Genomic DNA, 8,400 nt, shown 5'->3' with positions numbered 1-8,400 from the left:
CAGGCCTTGGCCGTCCCGATGGATGAGGTCCCTCAGATGAGAAAGGTAGTTTTGCAAAACCACGTGGGCCTTGATCTCCTCACTGCAGCTCAAGGAGAAACATGCGCAGCCGTCCATACTGAATGTTGTGTGTATGTGCTGATCACCAGGAGGATATGTCCTCTACGTTGAAGGAAGTCATGGCGAGGTACAGGCCATCCAACAGTTAATGGAGACCCACTCCAGCAGAGGTGGGAATGTCTCTCGTCCTCCTGGTGTTGGACCCTTTTAGTGTTAGGAGCTGCTGGCTGTGGTCTGGTCATACTGTGCTGTTCCTGTATCGTTGTCGTGGCCTTTGTGCCCAAGGGGCCTCCCTGTGGGCCCCTGTGTTGGCCAGGAAACCTATTACCTAGGGGGTGGGATGTAAGAGAAAACGCATTTGTATAGGCAATGGGTTTCTTAGGCCAAACTAAGACGACGGCTGCAGTGTTTTTTCCGGCGCGGCCCTCCCGGCCAGCCAGCCTTCCGGGGAGACGTGAGTCAGCACATTCATGTAACCAAGGTGTTATCTCCCGTGTGAACCCGTGTGGTCACGCTTTCCCGTGGTGTGTTGCCACTATTGCCCAGAGCCATGTGTAAGCGTTTGCCGTGTTCTCCGCCGTGCTCTCTCGGAAGCTGTATCCCCCGCCCCCCAGACAATAAAGAGCACGTCTCACCTGCCTGCTGACATTGCCCTTTTCTTCCAATTTCGGAAGCCTGTGCCGTATCATGCGCCGGCCACAGAACCCCCTCTCCCACTTGTGTAGGGGGCAAGGGTGTCAACTAATAGAGGATGACTATGGTTGACAGCTATCTACCTTCTTTTCACCACTATTGACCAACTTTTAAAATCAAAGGCAAAATTAGTTCTTTTTGCCTGTTCGGAGACTCTTGATCTTCAAATTATCAGCAAAACATGTCGCTGCACCTGCCCTGCCAATCCCCAGCCCTGGATCCGTCCAATCATTAACTTGCTCAGCTCCCGCTTCCAGGCAGCCGAGCACGGGCAGAAAAAACCCACATAACTCCATCTACAGGCGCTCAGACAAACCCACGTCCTCCAGCATCGGCGGGTCCTCCGCGCTCCTGGCGGTCTTTCCGTCTGCCCCCGGCCGGCTCCGTTTCGGATTTCCCTGACAGCTGTTCCAGGCTGTTAACATGCTCCGCAATCCCCTCATTCCAAGCAGATGACCTTGCTGATATTGTCACAGAGTAGAGTGGCTGTCCTTCCCCTCTGTTTGCAGACTGACCCACGGGGACACCTGCCTTCTCCCTCCCTTTCTCCCAAGTCGGAGCAGAGTGGTCTCTTCTGGTCCCCAAAGTGAGCGTTTCTGCAGGGCACTGCACCCATCTCCTCGGGCATCTCCGGGCCCCTCGGTGCCTCGCTCCCTTCCCCTCACGCTGTGGTGTCTTTCATGAATCCCTCTCTGCACTTTGGCTTCTACCTTTCGATCTGCGCGTTTATCCAACTTTTTCCTAATCGCCGTGCACACGCACACACACACACACACACAGAAACACAGTTCTTTAATCATTTCAGCCTCTTGCTCATGCTGCAAATCGCCTTGTATAGCAATTATCTGTTTACATGACAGTTTTCAACCGGGCCGGTGGTTTTTCGTCGTTGTTATGTCACGGATTCCTTGAAAATCTGATTAAAGCAATGGGTGTTCTCCCTGGAGACACACAGATACCAACACACACACACACACACACGCACACACGCACACGAAATTCCAGGTCGATCGCGGACCTCCTCCAGGAGATATTACTGCCGCTCATCGATGTTTCCGGTTCGACTCCTCTCGAAGGCACCGTGGGGGCGACATTTCCTCGCCGCCTGGAGAGAAGTCACTGTTTGGCCAATGAAGTGCAAGTGGACAGGACGTGGGTGGAGCCTCTAAGGACCCACTCACAACTTGCCGTGCTGTTCCCTTTCGCTCCGTCACCAAAATCACTGAGCTCCAAATAGCGACTGCTCAGGCCTCTCGGGTCCTGGGGAGAGGAGGAGGCGGCGCAGAGCACCGGCCGACCCACGGTGGATGTGTGCAGAGTGGGTGAGAGATAAACCTGGTTGTTCAGAACGTTTGGGGTCGGGGATGGTTGGTTACTACAGCCAGGCTATCCTTTCGGATAGCGGAGTACTCTCCATGAGAGGGAATAATTTATGTCAGAAAGATCCTTTCTAGGGGGGTTTAAGCTACCCGCCTTCCTCTTCCTAACCAACACGTCGCTTTCATGTTTTCGCTTCTTTTTCTTTTTTTTTTTTTTGAGACAGAGTCTCACTGTGTTGCCCAGGCTAGAGCACCATAGCGTCAGCCTAGCTCACAGCAACCTCAAACTCCTGGGCTCAAGCGATCCTCCTGCCTCAGCCTCCCGAGTAGCTGGGACTACGGTCACATACTACGACACCCAGCTAATTTTCTATATATTTTTAGCTGTCCAGTTAATTTCCTCTTATTTTTAGTAAAGGTCTTGCTCTTGCTCAGGCTGGTCTCGAACTCCTGAGCTCAGGCGATCCTCCCGCCTCAGCCTCCCAGAGTGCTGGGATTACAGGCGTGAGCCACCGCGCCCGCTTTGCTTTCACTTCATATTGCCACACTTTCTCTCCTCTTTACTTGGAAGATCCTCTTTCTGGCTCTTCCCATAACGCCCTCATCCTTCAGATCTCAGTTTATAAATTACATCCTTCCCTGAGGTCCTGCTCAACCTCTTCCCTACCTCTGCTCCAGCTCCAGTCACTACCGTTTAAGAAAGTTGTTTCTGGCCGGGCGCAGTGGCTCACGCCTGTAATCCTAGCACTCTGGGAGGCCGAGGCGGGAGGATCGCCTGAGCTCAGGAGTTCGAGACCAGCCTGAGCAAGAGCGAGACCCCCGTCTCTACTAAACATAGAAAGAAATTAGCTGGACAACTAAAAATATATAAACAAAATTAGCCGGGCATGAAGGCACATGCCTGTAGTCCCAGTTACTCGGGAGGCTGAGGCAGGAGGATCGCTTGAGCCCAGGAGTTTGAGGTTGCTGTGAGCTGGGCTGACGCCATGGTGCTCTAGCCCGGGCAACAGAGCGAGACTCTGTCTCAAAAAAAAAAAAAAAAGAAAGTCGTTTCTCTCTTTCACAAAGCACATCACAGACTGTCACGATATTGTTTATTCTCTGTCTCTCCCGTTCTAAATTCACAGTGCGGAGTTCTTGCTGTCAACGATGGCTCCTGTGTAACTATAGTCATGCTACTTTAGCCCCGTATGAACTGAAGGAACTACGTTTAAAATATGCACTGTTTTTATTTGTTCGATATGATAAAAACAGAATCGTAAGTGTTCTGTAGCAAGTCAAACGTTACACACTTTTCTAAACCACATTAGAAGAAAAGGTTCTAGCTAAATATTGAACAAACATCCAAATGTTTGAATAAGCATCCTAGGAACAAACCACTGAACCTTGCTATCCACCCTGTCACTATTAAGAGGTCAGCTTGACATTTTGGGTTCTTTTCAGATAACTGTGGCCAAGAGTTCTTACAACCTTTGGTCCCTACCTAGTTAAATAGTAGTTTTTGTAATTCACCGATATAGAGTTTTTGTTTTGTTTGCTTTTTTCTGTTGTTTTGCTCAGTTTGTGTGCCAAATGGCTCTCCTTCGCAGAGACAGTTAAGAACCGGTCCTGAAGTTTTAGAAAATGTTAAGTAGCTAACCCATTATTATGCACCCAGGGGTACAGGTATAGCACCTTGTCGCAAAGTAAATAATTGATATTTGTTCAATAAATGAACAAATAAAATCAGCATTATAAAAGTACTAAATATTTGTTTAATTTGACTTTACTGTTTATAACTAATGACCGTGAAAGACAGCCACGATTCTAATTTTAAAAACCAAAGTTTTAGCATTTTTTCATCTGTATATAAACATTCTTATTATTTTTATTTTATTTATTTATTTTTTTGAGGCAGAGTCTCACTTTGTTGCCCCGGCTAGAGTGCCGTGGCGTCAGCCTAGCTCACAGCAACCTCAAACTCCTGGGCTCAAGCGATCCTCCTGCCTCAGCCTCCCGAGTAGCTGGGACTACAGGCATGCACCACCATGCTTGGCTAATTTTTTCTATATATTTTTAGTTGTCCAATTAATTTCTTTCTAATTTTAGTAGAGACGGGGTCTCGCTCTTGCTCAGGCTGGTTTCGAACTCCTGAGCTCAAACAATCTGCCCACCTCAGCCTCCCAGAGTGCTAGGATTACAGGCGTGAGCCACCGCGCCCGGCCCTATTATTTTATAATTTCAGAAAATATGACTTAAAATCAGTGTGTGAGTTTTCTATTTTCATTGTCTCTGTAAATGTGTTACAGTCCTGAGATTCAGAAGTTGTGGCACTGTCCTTCCCAGCATATAACAGATTCTGAAAAATATTCACCAGAAATCTACACCTCTTCAGATACTCAACTCCATAAGCAGAAGGCTTTGGATCTTCTGAATTAATTGATAGCATTGTTATTAATGAGAACAACCAAACAAAATGTTTTAAAATTGCTATAGACATAAACTTAAAAACAAAAATAGAATTTTTGGGGGTTTCCCCCCATAAACTTTTTTTGTTTTCTTTAAATTTTCTGTGTGGCAGTGTGCATTACAAAGCAGTATCTCTTAGAATGTAGAACAGGTCACGTTACTCTGTTGCATACTATGTAGTTGGTACATGATAGATACACTTCTCTATTTATCTTTTACAAAAATCCACATGTGCAACTTAACAGGTTTTTCGGGATGGAGCTAAGTGTTTCTTCTTTCTTTTCAAACTGTTTTCTCTCAACTAATTTTTAAAAGGAGATTATCTATGATTTGCTACCCTGCTTTAAAAGAATATGAGTGATGAAATGGTGCTTAATGTCTATAAAAGTGGACATAAATATTTGTGTGCACATGTGTATGTGTGCAAGGTACAGAGCTTCTTAAAAATTTTGTGCCTATAAGGCAGGACATTTCTCGATTTCTCATCACTACAATGCAGCCTTCAAATAAAAATTACAAACGATGCTTTTCTATTCTACTGGAGAATTTCTGCCAAACACATAACTTCCACAGAAATAGTTGCTATAGAAATGCAAAGGGGACAAATGACACTGAATTATGCTGTCAAAAATTGCAACTGAAATAGGGCAGTGTCGAGGTTTATGTTGAATAATGCTGACTCTGGTATCTTGACTTCATGTATACTCTGAATTCTATGTGCTGAGCCCCAAATTGGAAGGCTCTTTACTACTAAAAATAACATATCTAAATGAAAATATTTTAGCTGGCATTCCAGATTAGGAAATCAGTACATACCAAAAAAGTTTCCTTTGTATAAAAATGGTAAAATTTAATGAATAATGGATTTAAATGGTGCTAATTGCTTTCCTTCGTTTCGTAGAAAATTTCCCACACGAGATTTGTAGACACCTTGCTCACGAGAGTGAATGCTTGTTCGGGTTTCTACGTGTCTTTCATTTAATTTGATAATAAGATGCTTATTTTTAAATAGTGCTGCATGACGGCATTGAGGGTAACATAAACCTTTATGTTTCTTACAGAAAAAATAAGATAAATGTCCTAAGAAACATTTGGCTCTGTTTTTGGCTTTGGTTCTATGCTTTAAATACAGAATTGCAAATAATGTATCTGGTTGATGCGAAGGGAGCTATTACGCTCTTGTAGCCTTTGATCTTGCCAATTAAGTTTTATAAGAGGGAAAAACTTCTGTCAACTTAAAAATCATAGTTTTAGGAAGAAGTTATTGAGGAAGATTGATACGTCCTGTGTTCTAAAACCAAAATAACCCCATTTTTAAAAATAAGATACCGATAAAGTTCAGATAGTTGTGGCCAAAAGCTCTTACAAACTTTCTTCCCAATCCAGTTAAATAGTAGTTCTTGGCCGGGCGCGGTGGCTCACGCCTGTAATCCTAGCTCTCTGGGAGGCCGAGGTGGACAGATTGTTTGAGCTCAGGAGCTTGAGACCAGCCTGAGCAAGAGTGAGACCCCATCTCTACTAAAAAAAAATAGAAAGAAATTATCTGGACAACTAAAAATATATAGAAAAAAATTAGTCAGGCACAGTGGCGCATGCCTGTAGTCCCAGCTACTCGGGAGGCTGAGGCAGGAGGATCGCTTGAGCCCAGGAGTTTGAGGTTGCTGTGAGCTAGGCTGACGCCACGGCACTCTAGCCTGGGCAACAGAGTGAGACTCTGTCTCAAAAAAAAAAAAAAAAAATAGTAGTTCTTCGTATTCATAATATAAAATTTAACCCATTCATATTAAATAAGATTTAATTCCTGGTCGCCAGTATTCATACGATCAGTTTAAAAGGGAAAGAAGAGGGGAGGAGGGGAAGAGAGAATGTTCTCTCAACAAATATGATAGAACATTAGTCACCTCTCTATACCTTGCTCTCTGAAAATAAATATCCTACAATTTCAATGAGGCTTCTATTTTGCCCTGCTTTAGCGACATTATAATGAAAATATCTGAATTGGCCCTTAGTTAAATTAAACAAGCTTTTCAGATTCAGTTTTGCAGAGCGGAAGGCCATGGGTTGTGGTTTCGGACAGGCAAGAATTCAAAGCCAAGCTCCAAGATTTGCTGTTAACCGTGATCAAGATTTAATACTTCTCACTCTGTTTTTTCTTCTATTAAATTAGAAGACTCTGATTATACAAGGATCTGAATTTGACATCAATGCTCCATTGAAATGATCTTCGTGAAGGTCACCCATATTCTCTTAATTTTAAAATCTCATCAATATTTAGCTCTTCACCACATCCATCCCCTTTGCAATATTTGATTCCTTACCGTTTCGCGATTCTTCAAATGTTTTCTCATTCGGTTTCTGTGATCTACACTTTTCTGCCATTTTTATTCCTTTCTGGGTGTGCGTTTCCACTTTTTTGCAAACTCCACTTTCTCTGCTGTTAGCTAATGACCTCTGTGCTCTTTTCCCTTTGAACTCTCTCTCCAGCAAATCGCATCCAGCTGTCCTCCTTCCCGGTGGCTTTACCCCTCACCTGTAAGCCCACGATTACTCTCTATATGCCTCCTCCTCACACCTCTGTCCGGGCTGTTCTGGGGGCCACCCAAAACTCCCCCCACTTCAACCCGAGTTAAAAAGCTAGAACACATCCCGCCTCATTCTGCTCTCACATCCCACCTGTCTGTGACGGGTTATCGGTTCTACCTCTAAAATACGTATTTCTTCTTCTTTCTGCAGTCGCCTTCGTTGAATTCCTCATGTGTAGATCAACGGAATAGCCTCCGTACTATTCAGAGCTGTCTAAGTGTTGTAATAACTAACGGACGTTTGCGACAAGTGTTGCAACCAAGATCTCAGCAGGTTAGCACGATAAAGACTTATTCCTTGCTCATGCGTTCATCCAGCGCAGGTTGTCAGACAGGATCTGCTTGGTTCCTGGAACCAGGTTTCTTCCATCCGGTGGCCACACCACCTCCCGGTGGCTGGGAAGCCCCACCGGACGTATATCAGGCAAGCAGGTGAGAGGAGGGAGGCTGGAGTTTGGCTATGGGCTGGCTCTGGGTACCAAGGTGGAGCAGAGACTCCCATTCCAAAAAGGAATTCTGAGACACACAGAGTTCACTAGTCCGCAGCAATCCTGAAATCCCCTGTGGCAGGGCTTTGAAGTCCCCTACCCTGCAGAGGGGGTAAGTTACTTGAGTAAACTTTAATTCTGCTCTTTGCAAGTAATTCCTTTGTCTTTTTCCTCCTCGACCCAGACCCTTCCCTGTGGGAGTTCTTATTGTTCAATGATTCCCTCTGGCCACAGCTGGAATGAGTATGACCAAAAGTTTGAAAGCAAAAAGGTGATTTTATAGCTCAAACAATCAAAGGTGTTTTAATCTGGTATTTTGGATTTCTTGACAATACAAGTTCTTCAAAACCTTGGTTGGCCTCTGTTGCCTCTGAGCCCCTGTATAATTCTCAGACCTTTCTCTTTTCCACCCCCCTCTCTCGCCCTCCCTTGATCTGATCTTGGCCATAAAACCAAGTCGTGTCACTCAACTAAAAAGTCTTACTGGGACTTGGTGGCCCCACTTGGGATCTGGAAGCAGTTGAATTTCCACTGCTTTTTACTCCAGCTCTTTGGATTCTATCATTTTCTATCTGGCTTGAAAACCGGCCCGTTCTTTCTGAGCTCATCTCTTCCTCAAAACACCTTAGCAGGCCGGGCGCGGGCGCGGCAGCTCACGCCTGTAATCCTAGCACTCAGGGAGGCCGAGGTGGGTGAATCGCTCAAGGTCAGGAGTTCGAGACCAGCCTGAGCAAGAACGAGACCCCCGTCTCTACTAAAAATAGAAAGAAATTATTTGGAAAACTAAAAATCTATACAGAAAAAATTAGC

The sequence above is a fragment of the Propithecus coquereli genome, unplaced genomic scaffold (genome assembly GCF_000956105.1).
Source record: "Propithecus coquereli isolate 6110/MARCELLA unplaced genomic scaffold, Pcoq_1.0 Scaffold46, whole genome shotgun sequence".
Taxonomy (NCBI): Eukaryota; Metazoa; Chordata; class Mammalia; order Primates; family Indriidae; genus Propithecus; species Propithecus coquereli.
Note: the sequence above shows the minus strand (reverse complement) of the source record.